General features: G+C 49.3%; 1 protein-coding gene across 3 annotated transcripts in view; it reads left to right on the top strand.

The window, feature by feature from the left end:
- Positions 1-15,356: 15,356 nt before the first annotated feature.
- RIMKLB (ribosomal modification protein rimK like family member B) overlaps positions 15,357-18,554 on the top strand; it is a 65,107-nt gene continuing 61,909 nt past the window's right edge. Inside the window, exons 1-2 of one of the 3 annotated variants that reach the window (XM_051629513.1) lie at positions 15,357-15,483; positions 16,272-16,455. The gene's annotated coding sequence lies outside the window, so the exon portion shown is untranslated. Of the gene's footprint in view, positions 15,484-16,271; positions 16,456-18,012; positions 18,042-18,208; positions 18,286-18,554 lie in introns of those variants that run through there. The other 2 variants (XM_051629529.1, XM_051629521.1) reach the window with 2 other exon arrangements.

Below are 18,554 nucleotides of genomic sequence, written 5' to 3'. Positions count from 1 at the left end.
AAGATATAGACACACTCCTGTTTTAGGAATCCTCTCAGGCTTTTTCAGGAAGTCCACATAGCTGTATGTTTGGATCACAGGTTTCCACACTGTTTGGTTAATTTTTTGTTTTTCTTTGTCCCTTTGTGTTGTCATTTAAGCCCCTGTTACTGCTTAACTGGATAGCTAAAGTATCTTTAAGGCCTTATGAATTCTGAACACGTTTATTTGGAAACTTTCATTGATGCTGTATGTTTTGGTTTAGCAATGTACTGATGTATCACTATCTCCCACAGAGCGCAGGATTCTCCTCTAGTCCTGAGAAAGGCTTCTTCTGATTGCTTTTGAGCTTTATATTATTTTTTTTCAAACTGGAAGGCTGTGTCCTCCCCTAGCTGCTCAGTACAGGCAGACCACTTGTGTTAGCAGCACCCCTGTGTTCGGAGAGCTTGGAGCAGATACAGGAATTCTTCTGGCCATGGAATCGCTGGCTGGGAAGCAGCTCAGTATTTTAAATGCCAGGCAAACTGCCGTGAAATAACTGGCGGTCGTGCCCGCTGTGAACGCCGGAGGGAGCTGCAGCACACCGGCCTGCGAAGCCCCTTTCTTTCTCTTGCAGTGCAAGAATATTCTTCGAGAGCTCTGGCTCTGTCTGGAGGCCCTCATCGGAAATGAAGGCGCTCCTCTAAGCTCTACTGTTTGTCAGTGTACCGGATCCACAACTATTTAACCGGTTTTGCTTTTGGGGATGGAAGAGAATCTTGTTATTTTTTTCCTATCCTTGCTTCATGACAGTAACCAAGACAGTTGGACAGCCGTCATTTCTGGGAGATATCAATAACTAGCATATTTCTGTGCCTTCCAGTCTCACTCACATCGCTGTCTTCTGCTTTGCATGCAGCCATCCCTCTTCAGCAGAGGCAACTTGGGAATATCTACAGCAGATGACTCAAGGTGAAACTCTTCTGTCTAAAATGTCAGGTATGGGTGCCACAGTCTGGTGTGAAGGAGAACTGTGCTGCACTAAATAGCACTGGTGACTCATGAAGGTAACACTTCCACACAGATGTTCCCTTCAGCTGCACTGATCCTGCTTCCAGTAGGTGTTTACCTAAGATCAGAAGCAGTGACAGTGATTCAGCAAAATCTCTCCTCCAGGTTAGTACTGATCCCACTAACTTACCAAGGATTCTGTAGTGATGGTAGCATAGTATTTTGGATGAGACACAAAATCAGACTTCCTAGAAATTAAAATCTCCTGAGGCATTTCACCCCAGAGATTACTGCATTTCAGAAGACAGGTAAGTAATTCTGGGGCATACTATTTATGAAAGTCTTGGAGAGGCATTTAAATGCCAGATTATTTATTTCCCTATCTGTCTTTGTCTCCTTGGCCTTCATGTATCCCCAAAGTAACTGGGCATTAAGTTAGATATGAGTGATGAGAAATTAATGAACTGTAAGATGTTTCAGTATATCAGGTCAATAATGCAGCACTATTGGCCATGTGAATTGAGGCTGAAATGTAGTTTCTTGGGACCCACTTCTCAGTGCTTGTTGGGCTCCATTAATAGCTGAGGTCTGGCCCTATCCTGCAGTTGTTCTACTGGTTCTGCTTAAGTTGTTAGTGACAAGGCCTGTTTCAAGTGTCAGATCAAGGCCTGTCATTTTCAAGTGTCAGATCTGTCCCCAGTTTTGGAAGGTTCATGTCTGACTTTGAAGAAGTGGAAATACTGCAAAGTACAGGAGCCTGGACATGATCCACCTCTTTTTGACTCTGCAAGAATAGGGAATTCTTTAGCCCAAATCAACAAGCCAGTGCTTAGAGAGCAGACAGTCTTCCAGTCACAAAAAAACCTATGGGAGTCCATGAAACTAATTAATACATGCTCAGCTCCTTCCAATCAGTTCAACATTTGTGAATAACTGAGCGTGAGAAGAGGCAAGCAGTGAGCTCTGTGCTATTTCATTGGTCATTTTGCCATGAGCTTCAGGATTTTCATTGACAACAAGCCTTCAGCAAGAAGTTGTCAGGAGCTTCCTTCTTCCCTTGCTGTGCTTCACGGTTTCCTTCTCTACTCTTTCTATAGATCTTACCATCACAAACATCCTTCCTTTCTGATCCCTTGTACTGACTCAGTGTTGTGGTTTGGTCCCAACACGACAACAAAGGAACAGCCCCATGGCTGCTCACTCAACTCCCCTCCCCACACACACGCTTTGGGATAAGGAGGACAAAGCTCATGGGTTGAGACAAAGACAAGGAGGGTTTTTCACCGAATAAGGTCCCAGGCAAAACAGACTCAACTTGGGGAAAAATAATAATTTAATCTCACACTAACCAAACACACACAGGACACAGACACACACAGAGCAGGGCTTGCACATGTTACCCCAGCCCTCCCTTCTTCCCGGGCCCAAATCCCTTTGTTCCCGGTTTCTCTCCCTCCTTCCCCCCAGCGGCACAGGGGGACAGGGGATGGGGTTTAGAGTCAGGTCACAGTTATGATTCCTGCTGCTCCTTACTCCTCAGGAAGAAGGATTCCTTACAGTCCTGCCCTGCTTCCCCACAGGGTCCCTCCCATGGCAGAGAGTCCTCCACCAACCTCTCCTTCATGAGTCCTTCCCACGAGGTCAGGAGCGTTAGAAATGAAATGTAGTGTTGTTTTCGCATCTTAGTGTTAGAAGCATATTGTTGGGGTTTTTTTATATACCCTAGTGTTAGGAATATAATAGTTTGTTGAAGAGAGAAGTGAGATATCTGCGCGTTCCAATGACACCTGGGGTGGTTTATGGTCCAAGAAACTGAGGGACTTAATTGGGCTCCATCTGAGGGATCCGAACATGGAGCAGGATTTGTGGCCAAGATAAGACTGAACAAAGTCACTTCTATCTTGCTCCTCGGAACAGGATGACACCAGTACGTATAGATGATTTTGGTGATTGGGAAGACAGCCAAGGGGGCAAGAAAGGTCAGAATTATACCTTAAAAGGTAAAAAGTAAACTGCTAGAATGGAATGTGTAAACAGGGGCGGGAAACTTATAGGATAATTAGAAGTGTTGGATAGGCTGTGAACCCTGGACTGCCCAGCCAGTGGGGAAACGGGGGTGGGAACTTTGCGTCGGGAATAGGGACTATAAACAGTTATGCACCTTACTATGGGTGTGCCTACTTGTTTAGGTCACCCGTTCTTGCAAGAGTGTAAATAAACTGTCCTTCGCTGAAGGATCCGTGTGGGCCTGTTCATTGGCACGACAGACGTTTCTCATAGAAGCAAGCAGCTCCAGCCTGGGCTTCCCACAGAGTCAGGGGCTGCTTCGGGAACAGCCACCTCCCCTGGCGCCGGGGTCTTCCACAGCTGCGTCATCAGTCCATTGGCAGCAAATCAGAATCCACGGGCCACAAAGTCCAAGTCCACTGGCCAAGTTCACCCCTCCTGGCACCTTCAGGGAATGTTCCACCACGTTCCTCCATGAGTGCAGGGGAACAGCTGCCATCTCACCATGGGTTGCAGGGAAACTTCTGCTTGAGCATCTTCCTCCAGTTCTTCCTCACCAACCACCAGCACCGCTCTGCCCCTCCCTGGAACAGCTCTTTATTTCTTTAAGTGCTCGCTCTGCTTAGGTGTCATTTCAGTTCTTTCGTATGTTGACCACTGAGGCGGATCTATTGTCTCCCTAATACCCCTCCTTGGCTGGTTTTAGAGCAGGGGGAGCTTCTCAGCTTCTTGCCGGGCCACTCCTGGGGCCCTTCCCCCACTACCAAAAAACCCCCCAAACCAGCACACTCAGGGCCGATTCTTCCTGGCTGTTTCACATGTCTTTTTGCACCCTCCTTTCTCCACGCTGAACTCAAATACAGCTTCACTCGGGACACTTTTTCCACGACCATTCTGTCAGGAAGACAAGTAACATTTTAAGCTTAAAATATATAAATGTATCCTGTAAGACCAGGTTATATCTATATCCATATAAATTCTGAGCCTCACAGAAACACCATCTTAAATTACACTGGCACAAGTTTTCCATACAAGCGAGGCTGTAGGCACAAATTAAACACCATTAAAGACATGATGGACTCCTCCCTTCTCCTTCACTTCCAGGCATCACTAACCCTGAAGGAAAGTAAGCAGGATTAATTCTGCGGTTACAGCGTGGTGATCATGCACTAGAGCAGCAAGCAGAGCTAGCTAAAAAGTCACTGGTATGAGGCAGAGGAATGTACATTGCTCTGAGATCCTTGGGAGTCCAGCTGTTGGGCTACAGAGAGTACTGGATATTACAAGATATGATGAAAATGAGCCAGCTTGCAGTGCCTGCATTGGACATGCTCTTTCAGTTAAAAATGGCAATAGGAGGTAGGTGTACAGATGTATGCATAGAAAAGATGTTCCATGTGCACGCAGAAAGACTGTGGAGGCAAGAATAGCAATTTAAAAGAAAATATTTATATTATTTAATGAGGGCAAAAATTACAGCTTTAAAAGCAATCTGTTTTAAAACCTCTAACATTCAGAAAATGATCTATTGTCAAGGCCTTCTTTTTTAAACTGGCCACATACAAGATACGTGGCAGCAGACAAATTGACAGTTGTGGGGAAAATAGGAAGGAACACCTTTCAGGTTTTTGTCCCTCCATTTCCTATACCTTCATAGGGATTGTAAAAGCTGACTTACCTTTTAAATGCTCATATATGTTGTATTCTACGATAAAGACATTTGAACAAATATTTTAGGGATTTGACGTGCGGAATAATGACCTTACAACCAGTGGTGTGGAGTAACTGCCCATCCATCCTGGTTATATTCCCCATCTAAATCCCCTATAAGTTTAAGGTCTTCCTTTTTATAGTGAGGTTTTCCCTCCAGTATGACCTTACCATCTGGGATTAGTGCTCCCTCGGTTACCTGTTCCTCTGTATATGCAAAAAAATGAGTATGTTTGTCTGTGCCAGGTTAAATGGGTTATATTTCTGAGACACCCTACAAACGGGGTAGTCATTCCATATTCTTCAACTACTGATTGATTGTTAGTTCCACAGGGAGGGCTTGATCCCACCCTAAATGTCTTCTCCACTTGCCATTTGTTTGCAGATAGTAAGCTGTGTGCAATTTCCAATTAGTTTCTAATAATTTACTAACCTGAGATCACTTCTGGCACTCCAAATCTAGGAATTTTTATTTTTTAATACAATTTTACTTACTTCCTTTGCTTGATTGGTGTGACGTGGAAAAGCCTCAGGCCAACCTGAGAAGGTATCTACTAATGCAAACAAATACCTGTATCCATTTTGCCGTGGGAAGGCCGAGCAGCTGAAGTGGGCCTTCACCCCCTCCACTCCTCAGGTCCTTACTGGTGTCTCCGTTCTCTCAGGAAGGCCTTTAGGGACACATATTCCCACCTGAGGGCTGGTTCCTCACACCACCCTGTGGCTCAAACACACTGCAGATCCAGCGTTGGGCCAGCCAATGAAGGGGGTGGGGATTGGTGTCAGTGAGGCTCCCCAAGCCCATCATTTTAGCCTCCTGTTCTCACTCCCAAAAGCAGCAACGGGCATTCAGGTTTGTATAGCAAGGTCCATTTTCCCAGCTCTCTCCTGAGGAGCTGGAAAAAAGGCATAACATCTATTTTCCCTGTCGCATCAACAACTGCTATAGAAAACTTACCTAAAGGTTCCTTGCAAGAATTTAGAACAGCATAACTAGCTCCTGTACTCACCAAAAATTAACCCTGTCCTTCCCCAGCTTTATTGTTCTGCTAGGGAATTTAATTCCACCTCCAGCCAGTCTGAGTCCCTATCTTGATCTATTGTTAAGCTAGGATCTAATTTAGACTTAGAGGCTTCTGCCAGGATCAGGGACAATTCCTTTTCCAATGCTCTTTCTTGCTTACAATATACACACTGATTTAACCCAAACAGGCTCGATTTCAGCAGTGCCTCATAGACGATGATCTCACTCTGGCCTGACCTATGCTTTTTGCTTTCTTTTATCCAGGGCAGGCTGACATGTAAACAACATGTTAAACATTTTACAGTTAGCTTCCGGGTCCCAATATATAAATTTTTCTGGCAGGCTCACATAGCCTATCAAAAGAGAATGAAAATGTTTTGTCAGACCCCTGTTAACCTCATGCACAAGTTTGTTCGGTTTGTTTTGCGGGTCCCATCCTGGACCCCATACAAAATTAATTGTTGATATTCCTTTAGTCTGTCCAGGTCTCTCCTGGAGTTAGGATTCCAGTCCAGGTTCTCCCTGGGCATAAGATGGTTAATATAGTCTTGTGGATATTTATATTCCACTTCTTTAGCTTTTTCAACTCTTCACTGTTCTCATTACTGAAGAGGATTATTTATATATATATATATATATATATATATATAAAAATTATTATTGCTTTGAGTAGCTCCAGCACTCTTTTTTGCATTGGCCCCACAAACTGTTTCAAATTTAACGGGTTCAATGCTTTAAAGGGACATGCACATCAAAAAGCCGTCCCTCCACCTTGAATGCTTATCTTAAAGGGGCATGAACAGCAGGACACTGCCCCCCTCTTCCAACTATCTGACTGGAATCTGTATCCTCCAAACGTCCACTCGCCCCCGTTTCACTCCCCCTCGTATTACCAGGTGGAGAGGGAGAGCTGAGAGTTCCAGTAACTGATACTCTATATTCTCATCCCCTTTCATCGACTTACAACAACTTTCCTTAATAAACTTACATTTCATTATCAAAAAACCATACACACAAGACACATCTCATCCTCCTTCATGTTTGCAAAACCACATTGACTGCAATCCACGAATTATCAAAGGCTTACTCCCAAACTTATTCCAATCTCCAGAATACATCCTAATGGTGAGCATTTAGTGATGTCACATCCTGCTGAGGATACATTATCCGTGCTACAAGACACAAGTGAAACAAAAGGGCAGTATCAGACACAAGCTAAACAGCAGTTTTTAACAGTTACCAGACAAGTAAAACAACTAGATTTTTTCAGAATACCACCTTTAGACTGTTTCCCGTTTTAGTCAGATCCCAATCAATACACAGAAACAAAGCCCGTAGTCCAATGAGAAAGTAAGTAATTCAAAAGTCCAAAACTACCATAACCAGTGGATCTGCTAGGGTAGATTCCCCAGGTCCCTGTCAGTCCTCATCTGCAAATGCCAGTACTTTCTCAGTTCTCTTGGACCCAGCAATATCTTTCCAATGTGCATCCTAAGGGGCTTTTCCTTAGGATTTCTTTTTCTTGGGTATTTCCCATTTTTGTTTCCTCTTTTTAGTTCCTCACTTCTCTGCGCTTGGAACCCTCCCCCAGTTGTATCCCAAAGTTCAACAACTTACTCCAATTGCAACAGCTTCCAGTAACAGTATCACTCACAAAGCAGTAATCCCACAACAATAGTATTCATACTATACATGGTGTTGATATGTTACCGCTAAGACAGTCCAAACTCTGTTTTGGGGGTGTTTTTACCTTTTGAAACAGAGATCTCTTTTCTTTAACAACCCGTGTTACACACTCACACAGCGATCTCTTAACGCTTTCGCTTCGTTCGTCTCCGGCCGCGCCGCTCGCGGACCTACGGAACCACGGATCAGAACTCCACACTCGCTCCGTGCTTAATTGCACGTCTCAGCCACGCTTCATTCACACACACGCACACCGAGAGCTCTCATGCACTCCGGGCCATCTTAGAGTAGGAGTGCCCCTGCCTGTCCCTCACTCCTGTCACACTCTTAACTACGGTGTAGAGCCGTGGTGCTCCGGCAGGAAGCATTGCAAACAGCAACCCTACCGCAATCCTCCTCTTATACAGTCATTGGAAGTATGCACGTCCTCCGTCACACCCGGTTTGTCCCTCCACCCGCATACCGACGGCCCTACCTGGGTACCCCACCTGGGTACCCCACCTGGGACTACGCTGTGCGCCAGACGTCTCTGCGCGCCTTACCAGCAGCCCATGCTACAGCTACTTATTCAGTAAACATACCTTTGTCCGCAATGTAGATGGTTCTTGTCTGCTCCCGTGGTGAACGGCTGGGAGCGGAGCCCCTACCGAGAAGATCCCGGGGCCCGCCTAGGGTGTCCGTTCCCCAGTCGTTCCCACAGCCGAGCAGAGAGGGTCCCATCTGGGGTGCCAAAATGATGAGCGGAATAACGACCTTACAACCAGTAAGGTTGTAAAGAAGGTATGTTTATTCAGCGCTGGGTGCACGCGGGATCGCTCCTCCACAAGCCTGCACACCCTAGAGCTGTTGGCAAGCTCGTTATATGACACAAAGTAATACATATTCATCCATGTTGTTGCATATACATTAGGTGCCCGAGGATAGGGAGGGGTTATTACAATTAGTTCCCGGAAAGCATTATCATAGTTGCCACCCCGAGCTCCTCCTTGCTGCGTCTGCGCAGTGTCTCCTGGGGGTCGCGGGCGGGGGTCTTTGGGATGAAGGCCGTATGTCTTCATCGCTGTGCACTTTTCACCTCTGGCATTCCTTTCTTTCAAATCTGGTTGATCTGCCGAGGTTTGCACGACGTTTCTGCTTTCTCAGCAAGCTCCCGTTTAAACATCCCCTCACACAATACCCTCATTTACATTCCAAGCCTTATCTAGGCTAAACAATGCCATCTTGTTTATTCCTTATGTGCTAGTCCTTTTTACCAAGGGAGGCCACCTGATTTTCCTCAGATCAGATTACTGCAACTGCATAGATATAAATCAGCCTCTCCTGTAGGTATGGCTGACTTACTTGAATTTGCTTCTGACCTTCCCCATGTATACTCACTGTTGTGACCTGATGGCAGATTGAAACCAAGGCAAGCAACGTTAATGAAAAACTGTCCTAATGTGATATGTATGCATGTAAATGGCCTGCACTGATTTAGCTCACCTCTTAAAAGAGATGAAAACAACACCAAATGTAGGTAATTCTGCATCAACGTAAACAACACCTTTACAAGATGCCTGTAAAAGGGCAACAGACTGGTAGCTGAAAAAACTATTTTGATATTATTTTAACAATTTCTTGCCTCTGCCTGTTAATACAGCTGCCCTGTTACATATATTTATGAAAGAAGTCTTATCTGTTCACCCATTATTTCCTCATTTGTAACTGTTCTTAGAATAAAAACACAATGGAATTTCATTTGCATGCAGCTGAATAGAATATTTGCATTCAATTAAAAGCACACTGGTTTGCTTGTTAAAATATGTAAACACTATTTGATTGTATCAACCTAGCCTCTTTAGCAAGATTTCTTTAGCTATTTACAGTAACCTCCTAGAGTTTTCTTGCCATGTCTGCCATCTCAGGTTTTTCCCAATTCAATTCTGGGTTTGTCCTAAGTTTTCTTTTTCCTGCATCTGATCTTTTTTCTCCTCCTCTTTATTTCTTTTTCCTATTTCTTTCCTATTCTGCATCTGCCTTTTTTTGTTTGATTGGTTGGTTGGGGTTTTTTGTGGGTTTTTTTTTTAATACCCAGTGGTCTTTCTCGCGGTTTCTCTCTCTGCACAAGTTTTTCTGACTGTCTCCCTCGTTTCCTTTCAGTCACCTTCACTGGAATGTTGGCAGAATTTTTTTTTTTCTTTGAAAACAATGAGCCTAAATAAGTAAATTAAGAAATAAAAGGGCTAGAAGCAGATGAGAGGTTTCAATTCTAGAAGGGTCTGCCTTCCGCGAGCAAAGGAGGAGACAGTTGAGCTCCCTACCCACTCCCAGCCTCACAGAGAGCCAGGTTTGCCCCTCCCCTGGCGTGAGGACCTTGGCTAGGAGTGATGAATTGCACTGCAGTGAGGGCTGGGAGCTCTGCGGGGTGAGGGGGGGAGGGATGGAGAAGGGAGGGGACAGGCTGCACTTCAGGACAGTAAGGACGCAGTGGGAGGTGAGCAGAAGACGGGGGAGTGGAAAAATGGGGAAGGGGAGGGCATGGCTGGGAGGACGTGCGTTTCTACAGGCTGCAGCGTTCCGAGCAGACTGGGGAGCCAATGTCTCAGAGAGGCAGAAAGCATTGTGGGCAAGTATGTCTGTCACTGGGCAGCGGGGGAGACAGGCAGGGAAAACAAAAAAACAGTAGGGAAGGGGGGGAGGGAGAGCAAGTCAGAGAGGGCGAGAGAAAGTAAGGCTGAGGTTGTACAGCAAGGACGGAAGAAAACTCTTGCAATCTGGAATGTCTGTGGAGCTGTAACAGGGGAGGCAATGTCAGAGATGCAGAAACTCGCAAAAGGTCAAATAAGGCATACTGCAAACCGTATTGAAATGTGCTGCCATTGCACTCCCAAGGGTGGTGTGACCTCTGGACAGCAGCAGGATACGTCTGTACCGCTGTAGCTCCTGGTGATGGTAAGCATGTTGGCAGAGTCTGGCTGCAAGCAGCTTTATTGCCTTGTGGATTCTGGCAAGGGGGATGTCCCCTTTTGCCTGGGAACTGTAAGGAATGCAGATTACCTCCTCTCCACTGCACCAATTACAAGAGCTGAAATATCACTTGTCATTGTTCGTTGGCTTTCATGCTTCTCTTTTTTTTTTTTTTTTTAAATAATATATCTCCATCTGTTCCTTATTCATTGTCCATATTTTTCCCCATTTCTCCGTTTCCATCCACCCTCCCTTCTCCAGTATTAATAGCCTTCTCTCAATCCATCTTCCAGTATTACCTCCCACGCTCCCTCCCCCTGCCCTGTGGCGGATCTCCTCTTGCCCACGCCCAGGCTCACATCCCCGCTGCCCAAACCAGATGCCAGCTCAGCGCTCCGCACGCCCAGGGCAGGCAGGCAGTGGAAGGGCTCGGCAGTGGAGGGGATGAGGGACTGGGGGAGAATGGGGAGCAGGGCGAGGGCAGTGTGCTGGCACCCATGCAATCAGCCTGCAGGAGGCTGTCCCGCCCCTGCAACTTCTCCGAGAAACCCACCCCGTCACTCCATCCAGCACGATTCCTCTCCCACCCTCCTCTGGCTGTGGCTGGCTCTGCCCCACCCCCGCACTGCACCAGCTGCAGTTCCAGCTACACTGACCTAGTTCTGGCCTCCCTGCAAGGCACCTCCAACCCTTCCCTCCCTTAGCAGCTGGCCGCAGAGGGAAAGGGGAGGGGTTCCCTCGCACGGCAGGAAGCCCTCTGAACACTGCTTCCCGTATTGGCACCAGCCCCTGCCAGGAGAGATCCGAATTTGAGGTACACGCGCCCACCCCTCAAGCTCCTCCATCGGTTTAAAGCAAGAGGGTGGGTGCAGTGTATAACCACACTTGCTCTTGGTAAGAGGAGATGAAGAAACCGCTACCCACAACTGAGAAATCTTAAAAAACAATTCCCTGCAACATCATCTCATCAGCTCTGGGCACAGAATTGCCAGACACAGGAGGAAAACATAAAAACTGGGAAAAAGCCAAGTCATTTAACCTGCCGTCTGAAGCTCTAGCTCACGGGGCAGATGTTTATCAACATTAATGCAGCAAAGTGCCTGCAAGGTATAGCCACTCTGTGGTTGCATCAAATCCTTCCCAGCAGGCACCGAGATCGTGGGTCATCACTGCAACAGCATTCATCAAGACAGTGGGGAAACAGTAATAAAAATGCAGAACAGGAGTCAAAACAGAGCAAGGAACAGGAAATAAAACAAAAAAAAAAGCAGGCAGACAGAAAAGAGACAGGAACTTTTCTCAGGATGGTGAAAAAAAAACGCAGAGAAAAACAGCTGGAAGAGAGACTGGGCCAGGCACGTGAAAAGGAGAGGCAGAAGGAAGATACAGATTCCTTCCAAATTAGTATTTTTCTCAAAAGCACATTTTTACTTCTGTCCAGCTCCTCAGTACCGTTCTGTTTCTCTGCAGCATAACTGCAACTTGGCCAGGAGACGCACTCGTCTTCCAGGAACAGAAGCTACTGGTTATGTACAAGCCTTTGAAGCCTACCCGCTGCTATTTATCCATCCTTTTGTTTGCAATCCTGCCTGCCAGAGCTTCTTTGTGCCTCCCAGTTCTCAGACTGTACCCAGAATAAGGACAGCAGAAGCCTCTAACCTTCTCCAAAGTCACCTAGTCCATGGGAATGCTCTCCTCTTTTATGTCTCCCAGCGCCCACAGGAAAGTCCTGCAATAGCCTTTTGAAACCCTTTGTTCTGGCAGGATTGTGCCCTGAGCCTTTGCAGTCCCCGCGTCAAATGCTGGGAACAAGCGGGTTCCCGCTCCTTCTATCCCACCAACCGCACAGACCTCTCCTCTTCTGCTCTGTGCCGTTATACCAAAAGCAATAATTTGGTGAATACAGCTCTTAGCAGCTTGCTCGCTCCCTCCCCAGCGCCCGGCACCGGGAAAGGAGCTCCCTGCCCCTCCCCTGCCGGGCAGACACGGCCGGTTCCTGCCGGCCGCCTCCGGGCGCTCCCGCCGCAGGCACGAGCCAGCCCCGCCAGCCCGCGCGCGCCGCACGCCCCGCCTCGCCCCGCCTCTCTGCGGCAGCGCGCCTCCGCGCGCACGCGCAAGGCAGGGGGCGCATGCGGGGCCCAGGGGGTGCGGGGTTGCCGGTGCGCGCGCCGGGCGGGCGGGGGAACGAGGGGACGGCAGGGCTGGGCAGGGCAGGACCCCGGCCTGCCTCTCCCCTCTCCCTCCTGTCCCCCTCACCTCACCTGCCCCGTGGCCTGCCCGCGCTGCCCCGCACTGCCCCGCACTGCCCCGGCGGCGAGGGGCTGCAGCCAAGGCCGGTGGGAGCGGCGGGGCAGGGGAGCCGCGGGCCTGCGGGAGCTGCGCGCAGGAAGCAGGGCGGCCCCCTGCGCGGGCAGCCCCGCGGTGGGGGGCAGCGGGCGGGGTTTGTGCGGAGGGAGCGGCGGGTTGGGGGTGACGGGCAGTTGATACGGGCGGTGGAGCTGTGTGCCAGCTCCAGCGCCGTGCTCTGGGAACGGGGGGTGTGGTGACTGGCTGGTGCAATCTGCAGGAGATGAGCCTGAAGCAGCTGGCTGATCGGAGACTTGCGTGGTTCTGGGTCAAGATACTTTTGTGGTTCAGTCAGTGAAACCTGGAACTCCTCTGCAGAGCCCCTTAGCTGGGAGCGCCTTGTGTTGGCAGTTATTTCCCCATTTTGTTGGGTCTTATGGCAGCATACTCTGAACAGGAATTAGTGTAACAGTCAGGACCACTGGGGAAACTGAGGCTGTGTGAAATTAAAGATGATTTTGTGCCATTTTGCACAGTCATTTTACATGATATGGCCATTTTTTTCAGTGAAACACAAACCCAGAAATTGTTTCCCTCTGTGAGACCATCTGTGTTCGTATGTGAACCCAGGCATTCAGGCGTGAACACAGGCATTTACCTTGTCTTACATTTTTTATTTATTATTCAGTCATCCAAGAGGGAAGCAGAAACATTGCAATCAGAGTTAGCTGACCAAATGAGTAGATACAGGCAGTGCATAGGCTTGAGCAAATTGGTATAAATAATTAAGCTTAGCAACATTTGCCGGCTGGATTTTCCACCATTTTTCCATCACAAGCTCATACACCCAACCAGAGGTAATTTATGAAACTTTCTGATTTGAGTGATGGAATAATGTCTTGCAGACTTTGGCTTGAGGACTAAATGGCTGGCTTGCATTTTTTGTGAACCCAGTGACAAAGGCTGTTTCATGGAATCAACCATGAAATCAGATTTTGCATACATACATTAAGGCTTTGGACCTGTCCTTACATTATGCATTTCAGAGTGCATGGGAAAAATCTCGAAAGAAAGATGCCAGGACTGGTGAGTGTTCAGGGTGTCCATTCTTCACGGATACTGCAATTATCTTTCTTTCTGAAAGGGTGGAATCTGGTACCATTGACACTGAAGGCACAAGCCAATATTCTCCTTGCACTTTCAAACAGTGAGAATTTAGTCCTAAGAACAGATATATAGGTGACAAGAGAAGTCTTAACCTTCATTGGTCAAAAAAAAAGAAAAAAAAGGAAGTCTTGCCCAATTCTAGGGAGGCAGAGCATCTACATCCGTCTCAGCTCCACTGACAACTCTTAAAAGAAAACTCAAAAGCTTCTGCAACAGTGGGCATGTCCGGAGCTCCATGCTTCTGAGAAAGAGCAAAAGAATTCAAAACTCCCTCCAAACTTACCTAAGTTTCTAGATTATGGGAAATTGTAGGATAGATGATGGGAAATCACAGAGATAAAGGTAATTCAACCTGCTTTTTCATCTGACTACATCATTGCTCTCACTTCAATACTCACGAAGTTGGTGCTTAGACTCTGGAATTGTGAACCTGATGCATCTGGGAACTTGGTTCCAGAAGGCTTGAAATGTAGTAATTCTGTCAAATGAAGATTTGTTACTAAGTAACAAAAATACTGTCCAGCATTTTTATGTCATTCATAAATTTATTTATTTACTCTGCTGAAACTTGCCTTCAGTTGCCTTCTGCTCCCAATTTGTGTTTCCAGTTGGCATTTAAGTGTGTGATAGCTGTGTTTTCCCCTGTACTGTTGTACAGAGTCAGGTGGAGCCTGGAATCCAGAAGTGGTCTCTGGCTTGCAGCCATGAGAAGCCAGAATTCTTGGTGAGCAACCTAGACAGGAGATAGGAGAGCACCAGATGGTGTCTGGGTAAATGGGGATTTTGGCCACTGACATAATCTGAGGTAGCCTTTTCTATAGCATAATTACAAGGCAAATAGTTCTCAGAAGAACTGTCTGAATTGCACCTGAGGTTTGGGGAGTAGGACCCAAATGTTTGCAAAACCAAATGAACAAACATACAGGCCTCTTCGGTAAAGTCAGTCTTAGAAATGCTCAATGTTTAAATGGGGAGTGTTTTAACTATCAGTCGTAATTTTGCAGAAGGTGTACCAAAGTAGAAGCATATGATGCTATGGTACACGATTTTGCAGTATGAATGAATAAATATTGCAGCAGGTTTTGGGGCATATATAGATTATGTTAGGGAGAGTTAACCCTACCGCTGTCAGTAGTTTTTTTCTGCTCTGCCAGGCTGCTGTGAAATGGTTATAAAGATGGTATAAACAGGCATGGGAGTTAGCCACATGATCATTCACCCTGATTTTCTACCTGGAGGCCCCCTCTGGTGGTAAAAACGCCCTCTCCTCACAGGACTGTGGCTGGACACCCCAAGCATGAGGGGAGCACAAAACAGGTGGTTGGTGTGAGGTGAGGGGAGCAGCACAGCCCCTCCCCTAAGAGGCTGCTTCTGTCGTTTTAACTTTTTTTTTTTTTTTTTTTTTTTTTTTTTAGGCAGTTGCAGATGAAGGAAATGCCCATCAGGAAAAAATCACAGACACGCTGTTTGGTTATATCCAGGACAACATCAGGAGCCTTTGCTGCCAGAGGATGCTGTACTGTTACTGTTACCACTACTGTGGAAACTGTTCCCATCATTTCAATTAAATATCAGGGGAACTGCATTAAAGGTTGTGATGGCACACCTTTATCCTGCAACCGTGGGTTTTACAGCCTGTCTGAAATGGCACTGGGTGTGTCATGTAGATGACCTACGCTGGGAAGGTAAGGGTATGTAAGGTGTTTGGGTGGGAGAATTAAGATGGTTAAGATCCAACCACCACATGCTGAAGAGGCAGAATAAAGCAGACTAAACTGATAACGTTCATGACAGGGTGGGTGTTTTGCATTATCAAACATGATCAAGGGGGTACATCCTGTTTTTACAAAGTTGGGAGTGTAACACAGATTACTGAGCAATATGCAAGTTGTTCCCATGGGGTCCAGGCTGTACATGCTGTATCTAGAGGTCATGGAGGCTAGTGAAGGAGAAAATCACACTGGTCAGAATTGGGGCAGTAAGTGGATTATGTTTGGCGTGTGGTGAAGCCCAGTAGGATGATATCTGGAGTCCTGTGTCCAGTTCTGGGATCCCCAATAGGAGAGAGACATGGACATACTGGGTGTGTCCAGGAAAAGGCTATGACCAGGGATGATTAGGGACTTGGAACATCTCATAGCAGGAAAGGCTGAGAGAGCAGGTTCGTTCCACATGGAAGAATGCTCAGGGAGATTATATCAACCTGTATAAATACCTGCTAGGAGGAAGGAAAGCAGCTGGGGTAGACTCTGCTCGGTCATGCCCAGTAAACACTCCTGTCCATTCAGTGGGCACAAACTGACATAGAAAGAAATTCCATTTAAAGCTAAGATAAACATTTCCCCTTTTTCTTTTCATTTTCCCTTTTTCCTTTTCCTTTTTTCCTTTTCCTTTCCCTTTCTCTTTTTTTTTTTCCTTTTTTTTTTTTTTTTCCCCCCCCTTATTTTTCTGTGAGGGTGGTCAAACACTGTAGCAGGTTGCCCAGAGGGACTGTGAAGATACTCAGAACCTGACTGGAGAGGAGTCTGGGCAACCTGCTCCAACCGAGCCTGCTTTGAGCAGAGGGATTGGACTAGACAGATTCCAGAGGTGCCTCCCAGCCCCAACTACTCTGCTCCTGTGGTGATGAATGGAATGCAGCTCAGTGTGCCAGATATGTGAGTGACAATTCATATATGTGCAGTTTGTATATGTGCCCCTTGGGGCCTGTGGGGCTATAGTGGGGGTTTACCAAATACATGGCAGACATCAGACCAATTAATACCAGTGTGTATCTGGGAATATCCTGCTAACGGCATGTTGGACTAAGCAGTGGGTTGTGATGGGACAGTGGAATACATGACAGTTTTGCACAGGCAGCAGTTCAGGTGAAGGAAATAAGGCAATTAGCAGATGTCTGGTAGAAGCTGAGAAATATTCTATGGGTGCTGCTTAGCAAGGAGTCGTATATGGCAAGTGCCAGTTCAATCCTCCATGGAAGTACAGGAAATGGGAAAGAGGAAAGGCCACTGATGCATGGTGTTTTGTGTCTAGAGTCTGCCCAGTGAGTGTTCTGGGGTGACATGCTGTTGACATGGGATACACAGCTAATACAATATAGTCAATAAAAAGGGTGAGGAACAGAGGAAATGAAGTACACGTGCCACAGAAACTGATAAACAAGGTGTGTTGGTTGATACATAGGATGTGTCGTGGGCAGTTGTTGCCCACAGCTGTTATTTTACAGGAGTGATGGCAGTGAGGGATGATGAAGCCCCAGGCTGCGCGCTGGCTGTCAGACACCTGATGGCATGTGGTGGGTGGTGCGTAGGGCATGTGGCACCTGTACACGTTGCACGAAGAACGAAGGTGTTGGAATTGTGCACCAGGTACCAAAAGCAGCAGTGACAAGTGTGACAGGCGGCATCTGTTTTGCCGCACGGCCTGACAGCGCGGATGCCGCCGCTGTGGCCGGTCACCCGTGGCGGTGGCACCATGCCCGCCCCGCGAGCGGGCAGCTGGGGTGGAGGGCGAGACACACGGCCCCGCGGCGCCCGACACGGCCGTGCGGTGCCTGGCCGGGCTGCGGTGCAGCCGTCCGTCGCCTCGGGCCCGGCCGGGGTCTGTCACGGCCGAACCTCCGGCTGAGGCGGGCACGGGCGGGCAGCAGGTCTCGGCCGTTAGGCGGCGCGGGCGCGGGGGGCGCGGGCGCGGGGGGCGCGGGCGGCTGCTCGGGCCGCCTCGGTCGCCGCTTCCCGCCGCCTTCGCGCTCCCGGGCGGCGCGCGGAGCCCCCGGCACGCACGCGCCACCGCCGCCCTCGCGCGCTTCCCCGCCGCCGCCCCCTCCCCTCCCCCACCCCCCCGCCCGGCGCCGGGCGCCCCGCCTCGCGCCCCCCCGCGGCGGGTGGCAGCGCCGCTCGCTCGGCCGTTAGCGCCGGCGCTCCGGCCGGGCGGCGGGAGCCGGCGGGAGCCGGCGCGGCAGGAGGAAGCGGCCGCCGGGGCGGGGGGCGGCTGCCCGCGGGCTGGAGCGGCGGCCGCCGGGGGCGGGGGTCTCGGTGTAGGGAACAGCCGCCTCCCCCCAGCGGCGGGGAGGAGGGACAGCCAGGGCGGGGACGCGGGGAGCGGGCGTCGCGCGGCTCCCCTTAGGACCGCGGCGCTGAGCGGCTGCGCCGGCCAGCAGGAAGGGGCAAGTCCCCCGGAGCCCGCTTCGCCCCGCGGCTTCCCCTCCTGGGCCCGGTGTCGGAGGGGAGGGCGGCGCCGGCGGGTGCGCTCAGGGTCGGCGGGGCCCGGGGCGGGTGAGATGTCGGGCTGAGGCGGGTGCGAGCCCGGGGGTGGGGTCCGCCGTGTCCAGGGCGGGGAGGAGGAGGAGGAGGGCAGTCAGGACCGTCCCCTCAGCCGTACGGCCCCGCCGCTGCGCTGCGCCCATGGTGATTGAACATCCCGCGGCAGCGCTCGAGCTGCTGGCGCCTTCTCGCCGCGCCCGCGCGGGCCGGGAGCTGGGGAGCCAGGTGGGTGGAGGCGGAGGCCGCTCCCGGGAGGGGCGCCGGGGGGAGCTCCTGCCGATCGCCCGGCGAGGGGTCGCTCGGGGGTGTCTGCTGCCTGTCAGGGCGGGGGGTGGTCGCGTCTTTGCCTCCCACCCTGCACAGGCGGGCTTGCACGCCCGCAGCCTTCTCGCACGCTTGCTGGGGCAAGCAGCTGCTGAAAGGGAGTAACAAACCGCTGCAGTGTGCGTGAATGTGAAAATCTGGCTTTGTCGGGGCCAGTTTTTCTCGTGATG

This window comes from Apus apus, chromosome 1, assembly GCF_020740795.1.
Source record: "Apus apus isolate bApuApu2 chromosome 1, bApuApu2.pri.cur, whole genome shotgun sequence".
NCBI lineage: Eukaryota > Metazoa > Chordata > Aves > Apodiformes > Apodidae > Apus > Apus apus.
The sequence above is the reverse complement of the archived record's forward strand: the minus strand, read 5'-3'. Positions and strand labels throughout refer to the sequence as shown.